Source organism: Podarcis vaucheri (genome assembly GCF_965113315.1).
Source record: "Podarcis vaucheri genome assembly, chromosome: 10".
Lineage (NCBI taxonomy): Eukaryota > Metazoa > Chordata > Lepidosauria > Squamata > Lacertidae > Podarcis > Podarcis vaucheri.
In genome coordinates, this window is record NC_138748.1 from 34513812 (window position 1) to 34535313 (window position 21502).

Below are 21502 nucleotides of genomic sequence, written 5' to 3' on the forward strand. Positions count from 1 at the left end.
ATCACTGCTCACCTGACCTCTAGTTGGATGCACCTCTGCATTATCCTCAACTGGGAAGTATATAAGCATGTTCATGAAGATGGGGAAAGCCGTGGTGACCATCAGGAGTGCCAGCTTGGCCCTGCGACCATGGGTTGCTAGGGCCAAGGGTGCTATGAAGCGTGCCTGGCCCTGGCACTGAAATTTGTGGGTGCCCGGCCCCTTCATGGGGAATTTTGTGAGTGCTCAGGCACCCAGGTTCCCAGGAAGCTGGCACCTATGGTGACCAGTGAAGTCAGATGGTAATAAAATACAAAAACAGTGCTATGGGGCAATACAGTTAAATGGCCTTTCACAACAGCAGTAGTATGGGGTAACCCTATCATCCTAGCACTGTTATGTAGATAGACATCTGTAGCCTGGCAGGAAGCCACTGTCCCTCCTCATGCCTAGAAGGATGGAATCAAATCTCCTGATATGTTTTTATTTAGTGTTTTCACACTGGAGTCTCTCCCTCTTGTAATTCTTCCACAGTACTTTCTGGAGTTTGTTTTCTGTGAGGGATTTCAGTAGTCAGAGTGGAGAACACCTTTACAATAGCAATGGTTTAAAACAGGGGTCAGCAAACTTTTTCAGCAGGGGGCCAGTCCACTGTCCCTCAAACCTTGTGGGGGGCTGGATTATATTTTTGGGGGGAAATGAACGAATTCCTATGCCCCACAAATAACCCAGAGATGCATTTTAAATAAAAGCACACATTCTACTCATGTAAAAACACCAGGCAGGCCCCACAAATAACCCAGAGATGCATTTTAAATTAAAGGACACATTCTATTCATGAAAAAACACACTGATTCCTGGACAGTCTGCGGGCCGGATTTAGAAGGTGATTGCGCCAGATCTGGCCCCCGGGCCTTAGTTTGCCTACCCATAGTTTAAAAGGCTTTGGATGAAATCTGTTCAGTGGTGCACTTAGGTAATTAGACTTAATAGCCTTATGTCCCTCCCTCAGCATTTAAATGGCAATGTGCATTTTGCTACTTACTTCAACATGTAGTACGTCAACCCTGCTCCGTCTAGCAGGTCCCAGCTCATCCTTGACAACATCTGCCCCAAAGTCTTGCCCTGATAGCACCACTGAATCTGGAATAACTGTTCATTAACACCTCCTCATTTAACACCATTGCTTTATTGCTGCTTCTGCTCTGGTTTTCTTATTTAGGGTGATTTACTGTGTTTTATTTGCTTGCTTTGCATTGTTGCTATGCCGGCCTTGTGGATCTTGATGGATGGAAAGATGGCGCAGAAATATTTTTAAACCCACCTGCCTCCAATACTGCCACTTTCACACTACCAATTGAAATAAATGAGAGTTGTACATGAGCTTTCATTTTATTTCAAGTCACAGAAGGTTGATGGCGGTTTGGGCACTAGGTTTAGCACAGTCTCAGGCTCCAGTGTATACACAGTCATCTGAGAGTAAGTCTCAGTGAACTCAGTGGTGCTTACTTCTGAGTAGACACATAGAAGACTGTGCTGCAAGTGATTTAAACGTGCTTCTTTAATGGGGGAATAGAAAGGGTGTATTTTGAGTGGTGTACAAAAGAGGAGGCAGAGGAAAATGCTCCCTAATAATGTGCCACACACCTGAAAGCTTCTTTCAGAAAGAAGGCTGTTTAGCATAACTAAGACACTTTGGAGTGAAGTGGCAGTCACATAGTTCATCTAAAAGGCTGCTATAAAGCAGGAATCAAAGGTGTAATCCAAAGCTTTTACAGCCTTAAGAGAAGAAAAGTGCAAATATTTCCTGTCCATTTTTTAAAAGTCATTGTTATTATGCAAACTTTCAGGAATTGGCTCACTTGCCAATATTCAACCTCTGTACCAAGTAAATCCTTCAGTGAAAAACTATCAACACAGCAAAGAGAGGCTGAATGGTGTAGGTAGAAATCCCCATTCAGCTTTGAAGTTCATGAGGAGACTGTGGCAGTCATTGACATGGTTTCCACATCATGGTAAACTGAACGATAGCTACAGATCATGGTTAAGGAGGTGAGATGGCATGTTGAAGCATGGTTTAAACCTCTTTTTTGTTGGCCTATCTTGGGAGTGACAATGGAAGAGTGTACCTTCAAGGGTGAAGTCAAACCACTGGAGAGTTACAGCAGCTGCTGTGGCTGTAGAGCCATGCAGTGGCCTAAAACGTCTGTGGAAGAGCAAAGAGGGAGAGAGCTCCTCCTCAGAAGCCAGTGGAATTGAGCATTCAAGCTAAGCCATGGTTTGGCTTCGTATTATGTGCTAACACAGCCATAGACCCTCAGCTGAATTTACCTCACAGGGTTACAGGGAAGATACAGTAGGAAGGGGAGAACCAAGCACACCATCCTGAGGTCCTATGGGAAAGTTGGAACATCAATGTAATAATAAATAAATTAATAAAATTGGGCATTTGGCTTCTTCAAAACCAATAACAGGATTTATATACCACTTACGTGCCATTTATATACAACTTAATCATCAAAACCTCTAAGCAGTTTACATAAAATACATTATGTATACATTAAAAATGCTGTAAAAAAATCAAATGTTAAAAACACACTGACTTCGAATTTTCCAAAACATAAATGAGTTAAAATATGTGGTTAATAATAATAATAATAATAAGTAGTAGTAGTTACATAATATGTAGTTACATATTAAAATAGTTACATACATAAACTACAAATAGTTTTAATATGTAGTTACATATTAAAATAACTTCAAGGCCGTATCTAAAATAAGTTCTGAAACAATGCCTGCTCCATTTTTAATAAATATCTGTCAGAGTTCAAAAAGCAATCTACCCCTAAACAGTAACACCGAAAAATGCTAGCAATATGAAAGCTCACAGCCACCAACTCTTTTGCTCAATGTAGCACTCTCTAAAGGTAGCACTCTCAACAATTTGGGTTAGTGGAAAGAATATTAAGGTGTGGAGTAGTGCCAAACATCAAACCCCTTTCATTGAAACTTTCTGATCCTCCTGGCATGTTACTGACGGGTTTAAGTGACCTGGCAGGGCAAGCAGAACCACATTGCGTTGGCCTCATTCAGTCTTCTTTGACAGACCCCAGAGAATTCCCCTTCTGAGCTGCATGAACATTTGTTTTGTCAGTCACATTCACATATTGATAAAATAAAAACCATTGTATTTGTACCCATCTCTGGAATGAGTATAACAGTTCAAAATAGAAACTTCAAAAATTCTTTAAAAGAATAAAGTCAGAATATAATTGTGTAAATGTTATCATTTATAAACAATAAGCCTGGCTCTGTCAATAATTTTTTTGTCCAAAAAATGATCACAAATTATTCCTCTTGGTAATATTATTAACCAGCATATGTTATTTATTCTTACTAGGTATCCCAAAACATTTACCATGTTTAGGGAAGTTTTTAATGACTGATGTTTTAATGTATTTTTAATCTTTTGTTGGAAACCGCCCAGAGTAGCTGGGGAGACCCAGCCAGAAAGGCGAGGTAGAAATAAATTATTGTTATTATTATTATTATTATTATTATTATTATTATTATTATTGTTATTATTATTATTAGTGTTGTCAATATCAATTATTGAGTCTGTTATCTCTAGATGTCCTTCAATTATGCATCTAGTTATGCATCATTGATTGGCACCTACATCCTTTTTCTTTCGTTCCATGCTTTAGGACTAAGAGTGGCAGAAAGTTCTATCTCAGAATCAGGTGGAGAGACTTTCACACTTAGGTTCTGAGGCCTGGGATCAGCCAGATGCAGTTCTGGGAGCACCTAATCAGGCCTGTTAGGACTCTCCATTTGACCTGCAAGGCTGTACCAGCCAAGCCACACCCACTTTCTCTACAGGTGAAAGTATTGATGCAGCATTGGAGAGCAGTGCATCAGCTCAATGGACGTGTTGCTGCCGTGCAGATGCTATAGTCATATTGACTGGCACATGGTTAAAGCATTTGCAGTCGTACCTCTTGTTACATCAGTCTCTGGCTGCATTTTTTCAGGATGCAAACGGGGGAAACCCAAAGTGTAGACTTCTGGGTTTCACCGTGCGCGCATGCGCAGAAGTACTCTATCGCACTGTGTGTGTGCGCAGAGGTGGCTCTCTAGCTGCGGACTTTTTGGGGTGCGAATGGCACCCCGGAACGGATCGAGTCCGTAACTAGAGGTACCACTGTAAATGAGACACTTCTGGCCTTCCCCAGTTAATTGTGAAGAACTTGAACTCACAGCTCCAGTTCTGCGAAAAGCTGCAATGCATAATCATATTGGTACATAAGTCATGAGTTATAGGATTCAGCACATTCATGAGGCTGGATGCATTGCTAATCTCAGAGTAATGCATTGTTCCAACAAGCAACACACCCCCTGCACCTTTCCTTTGAAGGGAGGAGAAGAGTTCTGAGATGAGCAAGCAAACAGACATTCCTTTGAGTCAGCTGCCTCTGCAAAGCTCATTTGTCCTGGTGTCTCTCCAATGGAATGCAGCAATGGAAGCAGGAACAGGGCTGGTCCAGCATTAGAATTACTTTCACATTCACAGGGGACAAAGGCTTCTGAGTGATAGGAGGAGGCTTAAGGTGGTGGTGGGTCAGGACTGCCTCCACCCAGAGCCCTCTGAATCAGGACATTTTGGCTCAGGACACGGCTGAATCTGGTGCACAGCCCTACAGCACAGCTGAAAACTGTCAGCTCTCCAGTGTGCTAGATGAGAAAGATTCTTCCAACGAATTGTACATATTGGTGACAGGTGCCAAAATAAACTTGTCTAGTGTTGTAGTTTTCAAAAAACTGCAAGTGACTCGAGCACAAAAATAGTCCTTCAAGTCAGCGAAAAGCCAAAAGAAAACAAACAACCCTTGCAGTTTTCTGCCAATGTCCCATTAATTCAAAATCGCTAGGTAGCTCAGGACTAACTTTTGAATGAAATGCTGCATCTGATGGGTAACTCTGCATGCCATGAAGCATCACAAAATAAATTAACGTGGTTAATTATGAAGTCTCCAGTAGGAGAATTAAAAAAGAAATGCTGACAAGCCGTTCAAGGCAGCAGTGCATCCAGATGCTCAGAAATGGCCTTACAGTGGTGCACAGTGCATGTAGAACAGGGTAAATGGTTACAACATTGTCTTAGGACAGGGGTAGGCAACCTAAGGCTTGTGGGCCGGATGCGGCCCAATCGCCTTCTCAATCCAGCCTGTGGACAGTCCAGGAATCAGCGTCTTTTTACATTAGTAGAATGTGTACTTTTATTTAAAATGCATCTCTGGGGTATTTGTGGGGCATAGGAATTCGTTCATTTCCCCCAAAAAATATAGTCCAGCCCACCACATGGTCTCAGGGACAGTGGACTAGCCTACAGCTGAAAAAGGTTGCTGACCCCTGTCTTAGGTTGTGCCCAAGTCCAGCACTCTCAGCATATTTCAACAGTTCTGAAACAAATCTTTCTGTGTTTCCAGTACATACAGAATGCGTGTTTCTCTCCCATAATCTTAACCCTGGTATTTTTCACCTTAAAACACACCATGCTGAGACACTCTACAACAGGGGATGGCAGCACAGTGCCCCTGGGCACCAGCGTGCCCACCAGTACCTCCTATGGCACCCACAAAAGTCTCAGTGATTATCCCCTCAAAAATCCACAGTGCATGAGAGACTGTTTACTCTTCTTGCTCAGTTCCTATTTGCATTGGCTCATGCTCTCCTGACATACCCCCATGGCAGTCATTTTGCATTATGCCACGCGCCCAGTGTCAGCCATTTTGTGACTGGTTTCCACAGCACTTTCTCAAAATTCCAAACATGCTTACTGGCCCAGAAAAGTTGATAAGCCCTGTTCTATATCACGTCCCCCAGCAAAATGATCAATTCTCAACACACTGTGGTTACCAAGTCACTGAGAGATGATTACAAAGTGCCTTGCCCTTCTGCTCCTCAGGGACTCACTGGACCAGTCCTCTAATAGTGGACCAGGACCACCAGTTGCCTTCCATCTTAAATGAGGATGGAACTGGTCAATGAGACCTGATGGGCTGGGAGAGGCAGGATGTGTTACTGTCTCTAAGCAGTCTCCACATAAGGTGGGAAAGTACTAAGATATAAGCCTGTTCCTTTGATGTCAGGTCCACAAAAATGTTACACCCGTTTTATAGGTTCCCTTTGGTTTCTAAGCATATAGCAGTTATGTTAACCTTCTCATATTTTTTGAAAACTATTCTACCCGGATCATATATGGAATATAATTTCTGTGAATGAACCAGAAATGAATTTTTCATAGAGGAACCACCTTTAGTCTCATCCTTGTCACATCTCTCACATCGCTCTAGTTCTATGCGCTGCATATGGATGGGGAGAAATGACTTTGACTGACATTTAAAGCAAACCTACCTAATTCACACTGTCCAAACCAAAATGAAAACTACAGCTTTCTTGAGAAATTCTCACTTCTCTGATTTTTGTTATTTATCGTCAACCAAATAATGGATACAAAAATTTGTGCACAGCAAAATGCATGTATTAGTGAAAACAATTCAGTTAGGAAAATTGCTTGCAATAATGTGTACAAGCATTCCATGCAAACATGCATATGTCAGGAGAAATGTGTGTGGGATTTTCTTGCAGGGTTTAGAAAAATCTGAACACTGATGTGGAAATGGGACAGACTGAAGAAACTTAAATGAACAAATTCATCCACCCCTAGTCATGCAGTTGAGGTCAGACAGGGCCACTCCCTACTGAACATCCAGCCTATTTTGTTGTTGTTTAGTCGTTTAGTCATGTCCGACTCTTCGTGACCCCATGGACCAGAGCACACCAGGCACTTCTGTCCTCCACTGCCTCCCGCAGTTTGGTCAAACTCATGCTGGTAGCTTCGAGAACACTGTCCAACCATCTCGTCCTCTGTCGTCCCCTTCTCCTTTTTTTTTTTTTATAAAATTTTTTATTGGTTTTACAAGAGTTTTTATAACAAACAAACATAAAAGAAAAACAGACAAACAAACGAATATAATTTCAAAATGTCCTTTCATAAACTTCTTTCCTCGGACTTCCCCATACCTCCCCTTTCTGCATCCTCATGTCCAAATTTTATAGCAACTTATAAATGTTTTTTCCGATCTTAATTCATCATAGTCCTTTCTTAATCTAATCTTATATTACTGCAACCCTTTCTCTCTGTAAAATCTCGACATTCTAAACTTCATCAAGTTTATAGTAGTCCTTAAGATAAATCTTAAATTTCTTCCAGTCTTCTTCCGCAGTCTCCTTTCCCTGGTCACGAATTCTGCTCGTCATTTCCGCCAATGTCATATAGTCAATCACTTTCATCTGCCATTCTTCCAAGGTGGGTAAATCTTGTGTCTTCCAATACTTTGCGATCAGTATTCTTGCTGCTGTTGTAGCATACATGAAAAAAGTTCTATCCTTTTTTGGCACCAATTGGCCGACAATGCCCAAGAGAAAGGCCTCTGGTTTCTTAAGGAAGGTATATTTAAATACCTTTTTCATTTCATTATATATCATCTCCCAGAAAACCTTAATCTTCGGGCATGTCCACCAAAGATGATAAAAAGTACCTTCAGTTTCCTTACATTTCCAACATTTGTTATCAGGCAAATGGTAAATTTTTGCTAGCTTAACTGGGGTCATGTACCACCTATAAACCATTTTCATCACATTTTCCTTTAAAGCACTACATGCCGTAAATTTAATACCGGTGTTCCACAACCTTTCCCAGTCAGCAGACATAATATTATGACCAATGTCCTGTGCCCACTTAATCATAACTGATTTAACTGTTTCGTCTTGTGTATTCCATTTCAACAGCAAGTTATACATTCTTGACAAATTCTTAGTATTGGGTTCTAACAATTCTGTCTCAAGTTTTGATTTTTCCACCTGGAAGCCAATTTTCCTGTCTTGTTTAAAAACCTCCATTATTTGATAATAGTGGAGCCAATCTTGTACTTTGGGTTTTAATTTTTCATGGCTCTTTAATTTCAGTTTCTCTCCATCCTGTTCTAAGATCTCACAATACTTTGGCCATCCGACCTCCATATTAACTTTCTTGTGGGCCTTAGCCTCTAAGGGTGACAACCATCTAGGGGTTTTGTTTTCCAACAGATCTTTATATCTCATCCAAACATTAAACAACGCTTTCCTTACAATATGATTTTTAAAGGCACTATGCACTTTGATTTTGTCATACCATAGATATGCATGCCAGCCAAATGCATTATTGAAACCTTCTAAGTCCAAGATATCTGTATTCTCGAGGAGCATCCACTCTTTCAGCCAGCAGAATGCTGCTGCTTCATAGTACAATTTTAAGTCCGGCAGGGCAAATCCCCCTCTTTCTTTTGCATCTGTTAAAATTTTATATTTTATTCTGGGCTTTTTGCCCTGCCAGACAAATTTCGCAATGTCTTTCTGCCACCTCTTGAAACAGTCCATCTTGTCAATAATCTGCAAAGTTTGAAATAAGAATAACATTCTAGGCAATACATTCATCTTAATCACTGCAATTCGGCCTAACATTGACAATCTCAGATTTGACCATATTTCTAAATCTTTTTTAATTTCTGACCAACATTTTTCATAATTGTCCTTATACAGATTCAAATTTTTAGATGTTAAATTAACCCCTAGATATTTCACCTTCTTAACCACCGTCAGACCTGTCTCTTCTTGAAACTTATTCTTTTCCATATCTGTTAGGTTTTTCCCTAAGACTTTAGTTTTTTGTTTATTCAATTTAAATCCAGCTACCTGTCCAAATTGTTGGATTATTTCCAACACTCTTTTTGTACTAGTGTTTGGCTCCTGCAAGGTCAAAACAAGGTCATCTGCGAACGCTCTTAACTTATAGTGTTTGGTTCCGACCTTTACACCTTTAACCTGCTGGTCGTCTCTAATCATGTTCAGCAACACCTCCAGGACCGAAATAAAAAGCAATGGGGAAATTGGGCACCCCTGTCGTGTTCCTTTTTCTATCTTAAGTTCCTCAGTTATTACATTATTTACAATCAACTTAGCTTTTTGTTCGGAATATATTGCACCCATACCATTCTCAAATCCTTGTCCTACCCCCATCCCATGAAGATTCTTTTTCATAAAACTCCACGAAATATTGTCAAAGGCTTTCTCCGCATCCACAAATATCAAAACTGCTTTAGTATTTATGTTCACCTCTAATTTTTCCAAAATGTCTATTATATTCCTAACATTGTCTGAGAGGTGTCTTTTTGGGAGAAAGCCTGCTTGGTCTCTGTGAATCTTCTCCATCAATACTCTTTTAAATCTTTTTGCTAAAATGTCTGCAAAAATTTTGTAATCCACATTCAATAACGAAATTGGGCGGTAGTTCTTCAGTTGAGTCTTTTCAGTCTCTGTCTTTGGTATGAGTGAGATATATGCTTCTTTCCACGATTCGGGTGCCTTTTTTCCCTCTAAGATCTCGTTACAAACTTCCTTTAACGGTTGTATCAGCCATTCCTTTAAAGATTTGTAATATCTGGAAGTCAGTCCATCTGGCCCTGGAGATTTGCCCAATTGCATGTCCTGAATGGCACCCTCTATCTCTTGTTCTGTTATTCTCTGGTTTAGATCCACCTTGCTATGATGAGAGATTTTTTGTAATCCATATTTATTAAGGAATTTATCTATGTCCTCTTCATTTTGTAATCCTTGGGAATAAAGTTTTTTAAAATAACTCACAAAACAATTTCTTATCTCGTTGGGTTTAGATATATTTTTTCCATCCACTTCTAGACTTGTGACTGTATTTAATTTCTGTCTTTTCTTAAGTTGCCATGCCAGAAGTTTACCACATTTGTCTGCCGACTCAAATGTCTTTTGTTTCATTTGCTTTATTTTCCATTCTATCTCTTGGTTCATCAATTCCATATATTGTGTTTGATACAACTTAATCTCCCTCAAAATCTCCTGGGACTTTGGTTTTGATCTTAATTTTTTCTCTCCTTCTTTTATCTTTTCCAAAATTTTTTCCTTTTTCTCATTCTGTTTTCTCTTCTTTATTGAATTTTGTTGAATCAAAAATCCTCGCATCACAGCTTTACTTGCGTCCCAGATCACTCTTTTTTCCACATCGCCCTTTAGATTGATTTCAAAATAGTCCTTTAGAGTTTTTTGGGCCTTCATGTGGATCTCTCTATCTCGGAATAGGGTGTCATTCATTCTCCATCTAAACTGACCAGTTGTTGTAAATTTCATTTCCATCTTCACGGCGTTATGGTCGGAACAGGTTTTTGGGCAGATTTCTACCTTCTTAATCTTCGGAGCCATTCCACTAGTAACCCATATTTGGTCGATTCTGGTCCAGGTCATCTTTGCATGGGAGAAAAAGGTTCCCTCTCTTTCAAGAGGGTTCCTTGTTCTCCAAATGTCTATTAAGTCCATATTTTCAGTCATTTCAAAGAAAGTCTTCGGGAGTCTCCCTTCTTTAGTAAGTGTCAGTCTTTGTGTCTTGTCCATGTTTGTAGAAACTACACCATTCATATCTCCCATGATTATCATATTGTATTCCAAATAATCCATCAAAGTTTCATGGAGTTTTTTGAAGAATTCTGCTTTACCTTCATTTGGTGCATAGATCCCAATTATCAAAAATTTTTCTCCTTGTACCTGAATCTCCACCGCTAAATATCTTCCTTGTTCATCTTTGAACATCATTTTTGGAGCCCACTTCTCTTTTACATAAATCACAACTCCTCTTTTTTTCACTTTGTCCGACGAAATAAATTCTTGTCCCAATTTTTTATTCATAAGCAATCTCCTGTGTGCTCTAGTTATATGAGTTTCCTGCAAGCAAATCAAGTCCAATTGTTCTCTATACAAAATATGGAATACTTGTCGTCTCTTCAAAGGACTGTTCATCCCATTACAATTCCAGCTAAGGAATTGCAGGGCCATCTTGTTACTTCTCTGGTATTCCTCCAACAGCTCCCAATTGTTGTTCCTCCTCTGTTGGTGGTGGAAGATTCTGTCCAAACGAAAGGTTCAGGATGTCTATTACACTCTTTTGCTCAGCAATTGGGTCTACAGTTCCTTTCTGTAAATCTTCTTGATTTCTTTGCAGGAACCTGTCTTTATCCTGTATCGTCTTTATTTTCACCTTCTTCCCCCTATAGTCAAAAGACAGTCCCTGTGGAAATTCCCACCTGAAGAGAATGGTGTTCTTCTTCAACAGGTAAACCAAATCCTTATAAGAAGCTCTCAAGTCCAAAATATATTTAGGAATGTCTTTAAAGATCTGTATCGGTGAGTTCCCAATTTGTAAGGCCTTTTCAAAGTGCAGTCTTAGAATTTTGTCTCTTTCCTCCTTCGATCTCAAGGTAATCAGACAGTCTCTCGGCGCCTTTCTGTTCTGTCTTCTGCCCAGTCTAAATGCTGTTGTAATTTTGAATTCGTCTTCCTCTAGATCTTCCCAGGAATCAGCAAACTCTTTCGTTAAAAAGTCCGTAAGATTGTCTCCTTCGTCCTCTGGAATTGATCGTAGTTTCAAATTCCTTTCTTTTCTTTGTAGTTCCCACAATGCCAGAGTTGCGTCGTGGTCACAGACCTTCCTGGCAATCGGTTCTAATTTTTCCTGGGTCTCTCCAGCAATAGTTCTGGCTTCCTCTGCAATTTGACGTGTGGCAGAATTTTCTTGTGTAAGCCTGTTTATAGATTCTGTATTCAGGTCAAGTCTTGTTGTTAAATCTGTCAATTTCTGTGAATTCTCTGTCAATTTCTTGGTATTTTCAGCCGTCTGCTTTGTTAGATTCTCCAGAGACTGGTTTATCTTAAGAAGGGCTTGCGACACTGCTTCCATGGAGACTGCTGTACCTTTTTCTTGTCCTGTTGTCACTATAGGGGTTATGCCTGAGATCGAGCCTCTTTTCTTGTGTTGCTGTAGCTGTTGTTGATATTGCCTTGTCTTGACTCTCGTGCTTATCTCATCTGCTGGGCCACTCATATCTCAAGGTCGTTTCCCACGAGAGCCTTCTCCTAAAGGAAAATTCCACTGTCCCAAAGCGTAGCAACTTTTAATTTACCCTCTAGAGGGAGCAAATCAAAATGACCGCAAACAAAGACAAAGAGTAATTAAGAAGCAAATTTATCGGGAGGCTTCTATATGTATATTGCAACACTTTCCCAATAGATAGAGTCCCAGCCTTCCCTGATATATTGTATCCACAGAGTCCCAAAACTTTGTAACAAATAAGCAATGAGACTTCCACTTTGTTACTTTCACAGGAGTCTAAAGTCAGTTCAGTGTTCCTTTGTTTTAATAACAGTTTGTGCCAGGTTGAAGGCTGCAGAGAGTTCCCTTTCCTTTAAGTTGGTCATGCAGCTTATAAAATCACTTATTCCTCCCCTCTGCCCTGCAAGCTAGAGGGGATAATCAAAGTCCAAATGTCGGATTCAAGCAGTTAAAGACAATATCCCATATGGATGCAGCTCAGTAACTTTTGTTGCTTTAGTTGTCATGCAGTCGGGGGAAGGCAGACTTCCTTAATTTTCGCCTTTCCCGTTTTCAGCCTAATTTCAAGTAGTTTTGACACGAATAGAAGTTCAATCTTACTCACGGGTCTTTTTTGTCCAGATTATTCAGGAAGGGAATCGGCGCTCTCCACTAATGGCGACGCGGCTTCACCCTGCGGGCTGGGTAGCGATTCTCAGCACCGCGCTCCCCGTTGTCGTTCCGGAGCCTTTAAAAAGGCTCCTTCTGCGGTAAAGGGGGGCGCTTCAGGTGCCCACCGAATCTCCTTGTTCACAGGCTCCGTTCCTGTGATTTTAGGGGTCCCCCGCTTGCCGTAGCGGGTCAGACCCGAACTCGCAGAGCCGTCCTCTCTCCGGAGCTCGGAGAGGGAGCAGCCATTAGCGCTGGCGCCGAACCGGAAGTCTGTCGTCCCCTTCTCCTTGTGCCCTCCATCTTTCCCAGTATCAGGGTCTTTTCCAGGGAGTCTTCTCTTCTCATGAGGTGGCCAAAGTATTGGAGCCTCAGCTTCACGATCTGTCCTTCCAGTGAGCACTCAGGGCTGATTTCTTTAAGAATGAAGATCTTTTCATCCCAGCAGGCATCCACTATGCTACTACAACTCTTGTGTAGTGTCAGCTACACATGCTCCTTCATCTGAGTGAAATTCCAGACAAATTGTGATTCCGGAATAGAGGCACATCTTAAGCCAGCAGAGCTGGTGTTGACACTTAACCCTGGACGTTTGTTTGCTGACACGGTGACTCATAAGATTGGGCCATTGAGATAAAAGGGATATGAAATTGCTTTATTTCTGTTGGAGCAAATTGATGTGCAACCCAGTACCATAGCATTACATTTGTTCACTTGCTGCCATCCCACTGGTGTTAAAGCTGCTGACTTTCAGGTAGTTTGTGGATCACAGTTTAATCTCTCTTGCTTGAGTTAAAGCAACTCTGCCCATGATGAGTTCCTTTAATAATTCCAGCTTGCTTCAAAGCAAGGAGCTGTTTAACCTGGCTTTCATAATGCTTTTGACTCTAAAAATACGGCTGGTTTGTGAAAAACCGAACCTATTAACACAGGGTAGGTGGGGGAAATATGAATGCAAAGAAGTTTAAAGACAGTATAAACAATGAAGTGCCCTCAGCATGAAATCAGGCAAAGCATGATAATATTTTATAACCCTCTAAAAACCATTGCCAAACATTTTGAAAGCATTACATAATATCAGTGTTTTGGGTGTGGGTTAATCATGTTGAGCTCAGAAAGAGGAGAGAGCATAAATATTAGATGGCACAGCACACTTTGAAGGGTGTGATGCCTCTAAAACATTTTGAGATCCTGCAACGAAAAAGGTGAGTAAAGATCTCAAACTCTATTAATGAATTATTCAAGATGCAGAACTTGGTTTTGGGAAATGTGACATTTCTGTAAGCAGTCTTATCTTCATTCCAGTGCCACCCCAAACAATAATCATCCCCGGCTATCTCAATGTATAAAGTGCTCTACAATTCTAATCTCCTTTTATCGTCACAACTCTGTAGAGCAGATAAAGCTATTTGCCTGCAGTTGTGAGTTTCACTTCTGAGCTTCCAGGCCATTGAGTATCAATAGCAAGCAATGCAGTGGCTGAGTACCTGAACTGCAACAAGGACTCTCATTGCCCACTGTGGAGCATTTTGCATACAGAGATCCTCAAAAATATGAAGAAGGATATAAACAGCTGCCATATGCCTGCTAACACTGGTTCTCTCTCCTGCCCTGTACTGAAGGGCAGCAGGTCTCTGGAGTTTTGATCTGAAGTCTTCTATGTGCTTTGTTAACAAAGGTCCTCTACAGATGGCAGCACTTGAACCCTGGACTTTTTGCATAAAGGTAGCAATGTAAACAAGGAGATGAAGATGTAGTTCAAAAGACAGAATTCACAATTTCCTGCATGCAAGCCCATTCCTTTAGTATCTACACCACATGATCAGTCCTCACAACTTTAAGCTTTATATATTAATTTTCAGAATAAATTATTATTATTATTATTATTATTATTATTATTATTATTAGAGTTTGGATTTGATATCCCGCTTTATCACTACCCGAAGGAGTCTCAAAGTAGCTAAAATTCTCCTTTCCCTTCCTCCCCCACAACAAACACTCTGTGAAGTGAGTGGGGCTGAGAGACTTCAGAGAAGTGTGACTAGCCCAAGGTCACCCAGCAGCTGCATGTGGAGGAGCGGAGACGTGAACCCGGTTCCCCAGATTACAAGACTCTTAACCACTACACCACACTGGCTCCCTATTATTATTATTATTATTATTATTATTATTATTATTATTGACAAACTAGAGCATCTGCAGAGAAGGGTGGCCAAGATACTTGAGGATCTGGAAACCAAGCCACATGAGGAATGGTTGAGGGAGTTGGGCATGTTTAGCCTGTTTAAGAGGAGACTGAGAGGAGATATGAAAGCCATCTTCAAATATGGCTGTCACATGGAAAATGGAGGAAGCTTCTTTTCTCTGGCTCTAGAAGGTAGGATCTGAACCAATGGATTCAAGTTACAAGAAAGGTAGATTCTGACTAAATATCAGGAAGAATCTTTGGATGGTAAGAGCTGTTCAACAGTGAAATGGACTCCCTCGGAAGTTGGTGGACTCTCCTTTACTGGAGGTTTTTAAGCAAAGGTTGGATGGCCATCTGCTATGCATACTTTAGTCGAGATTCCTGCATTGCTGAGGGTTGGCCTGGATGACCCTCAGGATCCCTTCCAATTCTACAATTCTATTATTCTGCTTTTCAGGTCTGCTTTGATAGACATTGTCCATTCACTCCAAAATTATGCATAGGATGTTGTATATAATGGAACAGACCACTCAGTCACTAAATTGGCTGAATCCTGTTAGGTTAAAAAGGGAGCACCTTTCCCCTTCTATACAGTTTGTCATCTCTTTTCCAGCAGATGAGAGCATATCTTCAACAAACAGGATTGGGGATGAGTAATTGAATTCCCTTTCATTTGTTCTGCTCACTCTTTCAGAAATGATATTATGTGACACGGAAAGCTACATTCAACCCCATATTTTGTTAAAATAAAAGACAACTTCCCAGAAGAATGACACATTTCTGCAAGTGGATAGATTGAAATGCACAGCTGATAAGAAACTGGATTCCATTTTTCCTCTCCAAAAGCCTTATGCACTCCCAACATCAAAGTGCCTTCTTAAGGATTCTTTTCTGGCAGTTCATTAGAGTTGATGCCAGGGCAGCAAATCACTGTCAGTTGTCCTTTAGACTTCTTACCAATCACCCAGTGTAATAATGCAGAGACTTCGTAAGGCACCAAGGAACATTAAATAAAATAAAGATTACGGAGATCACAAAGGGCATTCTGTGTTGATATTTTGTCCTCAAATGTCCATTCCTTTGAAAATATTATGCAATATTGATATGGTATTAGAAATTGAGAAAGAGCAACACATTCCAAATCCACCTTGTGCTGGGTTGTGGCTAAGCTGGCATCTCCAACATCACTACCCACAACTCACAAATCCTCAGCCATACCTAAGAAAGTAGCTACATCTGTCTGTCACTGCCCACTACCATATTCAATGGGCTTGGGTTAAAACATATCTCAAGGGGTGCAATCCAAACATGTATACCGTTAGCAAACTCATTTTCCAAGCATCAGTCTTCATGCTTCAGGGAACCCCAAGATTTGCAGAAGTACAAAAAACAAAACAACAAAATACAACCACCCTGCAAGGGTAAAATCCAAATCCTACAGGGTGGAACCCAAAAGTAGCATGGTGAATACTGAGCTTCCTGAGTGAAAACAGAATGCTCAGTGTTTGGAGGAGGGTAAGGAAAACTGGGGATTAGAGTACCCTTGCTGGAATCCTGAACAAAGGTCCTATTTGTAACTTGTAAGATGCTCTAGTTTAAATGCACACAAAAAGGGCAGGGTATCCAGGCATCCTTACTTCATTTCCCCCAGCTAGTAAGAGCTGTCTTAGGATGCAGTCCAACTAGACTTGTATAGTCTTGACCTTCACAAAAAGTGTATGTGGCTGGACAAGAAGGCAGTGGTTATCATTGCCCAAATACTGGCACCACCAGTCCTGTTAAATGTGTCATTGAAATGGTGAAGCTTAAAAAACAGTAGTAGAGAGCTTGGAGGGAAGTATAAATAAATACTTTTGAAATTAATGGGTCCTTCTTTCCCTTTATTATTTCATAGTTAGCCACCTTATACATCAAGTAGCAGAAAAACACACAAAGAGGAAGAGATATAAAGAAAATAGTCAGGGAAAATATTGCATACAATCTTTTGGCCTGGAGCAACTATCGAAACATACTTTCAGTGTTACAATAAATCAGCAGGAAGAAGAGGTTTTTTGTTTTGCTTTTAAGAATGCTTGTGGGCACTTTAACTTCCATTCTAGCCATTCATGTACAGTCTGTGTGCTACTATCATTTTTGTGTTCAATGAACAATAAAGGCAGGGGGCTTAAGTTGTTTGGCAAATTATCTGAGCATACTTCATGTGCAAGCTTGTCTCTTCACCAGCCCTCCCGCCCAACAACCTAAAGATCACTGAGTGCAGGAGAAACCAGTCAAAATGGTGGCAAATCAGACCCGTTCAAAATGGCAAATTCAAGCAGCATTTCATTTGACCAAAAAATGGTTTTCACAATTCTGTGAAATGGTGCAGGGGGGGGGGGTTCATCTTGCTACTGATATGAAGTAAAGAAAGTGAGAAAGATTTCTGAAGAGACAGGGGACTCCCCTGAGAAGGAGGCTAGTTCACCAACACAGGAGCCAGATATATGGAGAAACGTGACTCAAAGAAGTAGGAGGCCCAGGGTTCACTCTGATTGTTTAGAAATACACAATCGCTTTGAGGTCCTCTCCCCTAGCATGGAAGACGAAGAGCAGACTCCATTTGAGGATCTCTCCCTCATTACAGTCGATCAGGTATATGAAGACGAGCAGCAAAGTCAGTCCTCAGGGAATGTGCAGGCGACCTTGGAACGGACAGCTCACGGAAGAACCCCGACCAAACCCAAGAGGAGGCGTGTAGTGGTGATAGGGGATTCCCTACTGAGGGGAACAGAAGCAGTGATCTGTGGGCCTGACAAGATGTCTCGGGAAGTGTGCTGTCTCCCCGGGGCTAAGATCCAAGATGTAACTGAACGACTGCAAGGAATCATAAAACCCACTGACGAATACCCCTTCCTCTTGGTTCATGTGGGAACCAATGACACTGCAAGCAATAGCCTCCAGAAGATCAAAAGAGACTACGAGGCTCTCGGCAGGAAATTGAAGCAACTAAATGCACAAATTGTCATCTCGTCTGTCCTCCCAGTTGAACGACGTGGCCCAGGGAGAGAGGGGAAAATAGTGGAAGTGAACAGCTGGCTTCGCAAATGGTGTAAACAGGAACGGTTTGGATTCTTAGATCACGGACTGCAGTTTCTTGAAGATGGACTTCTGGCAAGTGATGGGCTGCACCTCACAACGGTTGGGAGAAATGTTTTTGCCAAAAATCTCAGAAACCTCATCAGGAGGGCTTTAAACTGACTAATGTGGGGGAGGGAGACAGTGCTCCTGAAGGTAGGAGTCTATCAATTAATGAAGATGATCATCCAAATGTCATAGACCAAATGGAGCAAACAGCACGCGGACCTAGTGGAGGGAGGAAAAAATCCTTAAATAAGAGACACGGGGGAATGATTAATGGACTTCAATGTCTGTACACTAATGCGCAAAGCATGGGAAATAAACAAGATGAGCTTGAGCTCTTGGTACAGCAAACTAAATATGACATAATAGGCATCACTGAAACCTGGTGGGATAAGTCCCACGATTGGAATGTAATAATGGAGGGATACAATCTATTTCAGAGAAACAGACCAGACAAGAAAGGAGGAGGAGTGGCGTTATATGTCAGGGGTGTGTATACCTGTGAAGAGATCCAAGATTTAGAACCTCAAAGCCAAAGTGAGAGCATTTGGGTCAAAATTCAGGGAGAGAAGAATAACAGAGACCTCATTGTGGGAGTTTACTATAGATCCCCAAGCCAAACGGAGGACATAGATGATGCCTTCCTGGAACAGATGGCCAAGCATGCAAAAGGAAGGGAGATAGTAGTAATGGGGGACTTCAATTACCCGGATATTTGTTGGACGTCAAACTCAGCCAAGAGCATAAGGTCAAACAGATTCCTCACTGGCCTTGCAGACAACTTCATTGTCCAGAAAGTGGGAGAAGCAACAAGAGGAACAGCCATTTTAGACCTGGTCCTAACCAATGTTGATGACCTGGTTAGTGGGGTAGATGTGGAAGGATCATTAGGCGCGAGTGATCATGCTCTTCTGAAGTTTACTATACAGCGGAAAGTAGCAGCCAAGCATACTAGGACTCAATTTCTTGACTTTAAGAAAGCCGACTTCATAAAACTTAGGGAAGTGCTGGGTGAGATCCCATGGACAGCAATACTAAAAGGAAAGAGAGTTCATGATGGCTGGGAGTTTGTTAAGACGGAGATAGTAAAAGCACAACGTCAGGCAATACCAATGAGACGAAAACATGGAAGGTGCCTAAAGAAACCAGGGTGGCTATCTAAAGAACTTTTAACTGAATTAAGATTAAAAAAGGATGTGTACAAAAAATGGAAAAGGGGGGAAACCACCAAAGAGGAATTCAAACAAATAGCCAGCACGTGTAGACACAAAGTCAGAAAAGCTAAAGCACAGAATGAACTCAGGCTTGCTAGAGAGGTTAAAAGCAACAAAAAAGGCTTTTATGGGTATGTTCGTAGCAAAAGGAAGAACAAAGAAACAGTGGGGTCACTCAGAGGAGAAGATGGTGAAATGCAAACAGGGGACACAGAAAGGGCTGAACTCCTCAATGCCTTCTTTGCCTCAGTCTTCTCCGATAAAGAAGACAATGCCCGACCTGAAGAATTTGAAGCAAATGATTCAGCAAAGGAAACACAGCCCAGAATAACTAAGGAGATAGTACAAGAATATTTGGCTAGATTAGATGTATTCAAGTCTCCAGGGCCAGATGAACTGCATCCAAGAGTATTAAAAGAACTGGCAGATGTGATCTCAGAACCACTGGCAGTCATCTTTGAGAATTCCTGGAGAACAGGCGAAGTCCCGGCAGACTGGAGGAGGGCAAATGTTGTCCCTATTTTCAAAAAGGGGAAAAGAGAGGACCCAAATAATTACCGCCCAGTCAGTCTGACATCAATAGCAGGGAAGATTCTGGAGCAGATCATTAAGCAAACAGTCTGTGAGCACCTAGAAAGGAATGCTGTGATCACCAATAGTCAGCATGGATTTCTGAAAAATAAGTCATGTCAGACTAACCTGATCTCGTTTTTTGACAGAATTACAAGCCTGGTAGATGAAGGGAATGCAGTGGATGTAGCCTACCTTGATTTCAGCAAAGCATTTGACAAGGTGCCCCATGATATTCTTGTAAAGAAGCTGGTAAAATGCGGTCTTGACTATGCTACCACTCAGTGGATTTGTAACTGGCTGACTGACTGAACCCAAAGGGTGCTCATCAATGGTTCCTCTTCATCCTGGAGAAGAGTGACTAGTGGGGTGCCACAGGGTTCTGTCTTGGGCCCGGTCTTATTCAACATCTTTATCAACGACTTGGATGATGGACTCAAGGGCATCCTGATCAAATTTGCAGATGACACCAAACTGGGAGGGGTGGCTAACACCCCAGAGGACAGGATCACACTTCAAAACAACCTTGACAGATTAGAGAACTGGGCAAAAACAAACAAGATGAATTTTAACAGGGAGAAATGTAAAGTATTGCACTTGGGCAAAAAAAATGAGAGGCACAAATACAAGATGGGTGACACCTGGCTTGAGAGCAGTACATGTGAAAAGGATCTAGGAGTCTTGGTTGACCACAAACTTGACATGAGCCAACAGTGTGACGCGGCAGCTAAAAAAGCCAATGCAATTCTGGGCTGCATCAATAGGAGTATAGCATCTAGATCAAGGGAAGTAATAGTGCCACTGTATTCTGCTCTGGTCAGACCACACCTGGAGTACTGTGTCCAGTTCTGGGCACCACAATTCAAGAAGGACACTGACAAACTGGAACGTGTCCAGAAGAGGGCAACCAAAATGGTCAAAGGCCTGGAAACGATGCCTTATGAGGAACGGCTAAGGGAGCTGGGCATGTTTAGCCTGGAGAAGAGGAGGTTAAGGGGTGATATGATAGCCATGTTCAAATATATAAAAGGATGTCACATAGAGGAGGGAGAAAGGTTGTTTTCTACTGCTCCAGAGAAGCGGACACGGAGCAATGGATCCAAACTACAAGAAAGAAGATTCCACCTAAACATTAGGAAGAACTTCCTGACAGTAAGAGCTGTTCGACAGTGGAACTTGCTGCCAAGGAGTGTGGTGGAGTCTCCTACTTTGGAGGTCTTTAAGCAGAGGCTTGACAACCATATGTCAGGAGTGCTCTAATGGTGTTTCCTGCTTGGCAGGGGGTTGGACTCGATGGCCCTTGTGGTCTCTTCCAACTCTATGATTCTATGATTCTATGAAAGCAGGGGGGGACTTTAGCAACTTTCTACAAGCACACATGTACATAGGTTTCTTGTTGTTAACATGAGTGTATTTTGATTCATGATTATTCATAAGCATCAGCTATGAACTGCATAAGTTGGCCTTTACCTGGTGGTGCATCTGGAATGAGGGAGAAAATAGCAGCAATGGGGCTCAGTTACGTGTTGTGAAGGTTTCAGGTTTCACTGCGGGAAGAAGAAGCATGAAATGCCTGTCAACCTATCTCTAGAGATATAAAATCCAGCTGCCACCCAGGACTATCTCCACCTTTGGTGAAACACATAGGTCCCTTGGTCCATGGAGAGCATGGTGGAATCCTTGGAGATAATGTACTTAAAAATGAGGGGAAGGTGTTATACTGTGGTTTTATATGAGCAATATATGGTGGGCAAGAAGCATTATCATGAC

General features: G+C 41.5%; 1 long non-coding RNA gene across 1 annotated transcript in view; it reads right to left on the reverse strand.

Annotated features, from left to right (window-relative positions):
* LOC309542323 overlaps nt 1-21502 on the reverse strand; it is a 39824-nt gene that overhangs the window by 12170 nt on the left and 6152 nt on the right. The window contains exon 2 of the long non-coding RNA XR_014224200.1: nt 21203-21279. This is a non-coding gene — a long non-coding RNA (uncharacterized lncRNA). The remainder of the gene's footprint in view (nt 1-21202; nt 21280-21502) is intronic.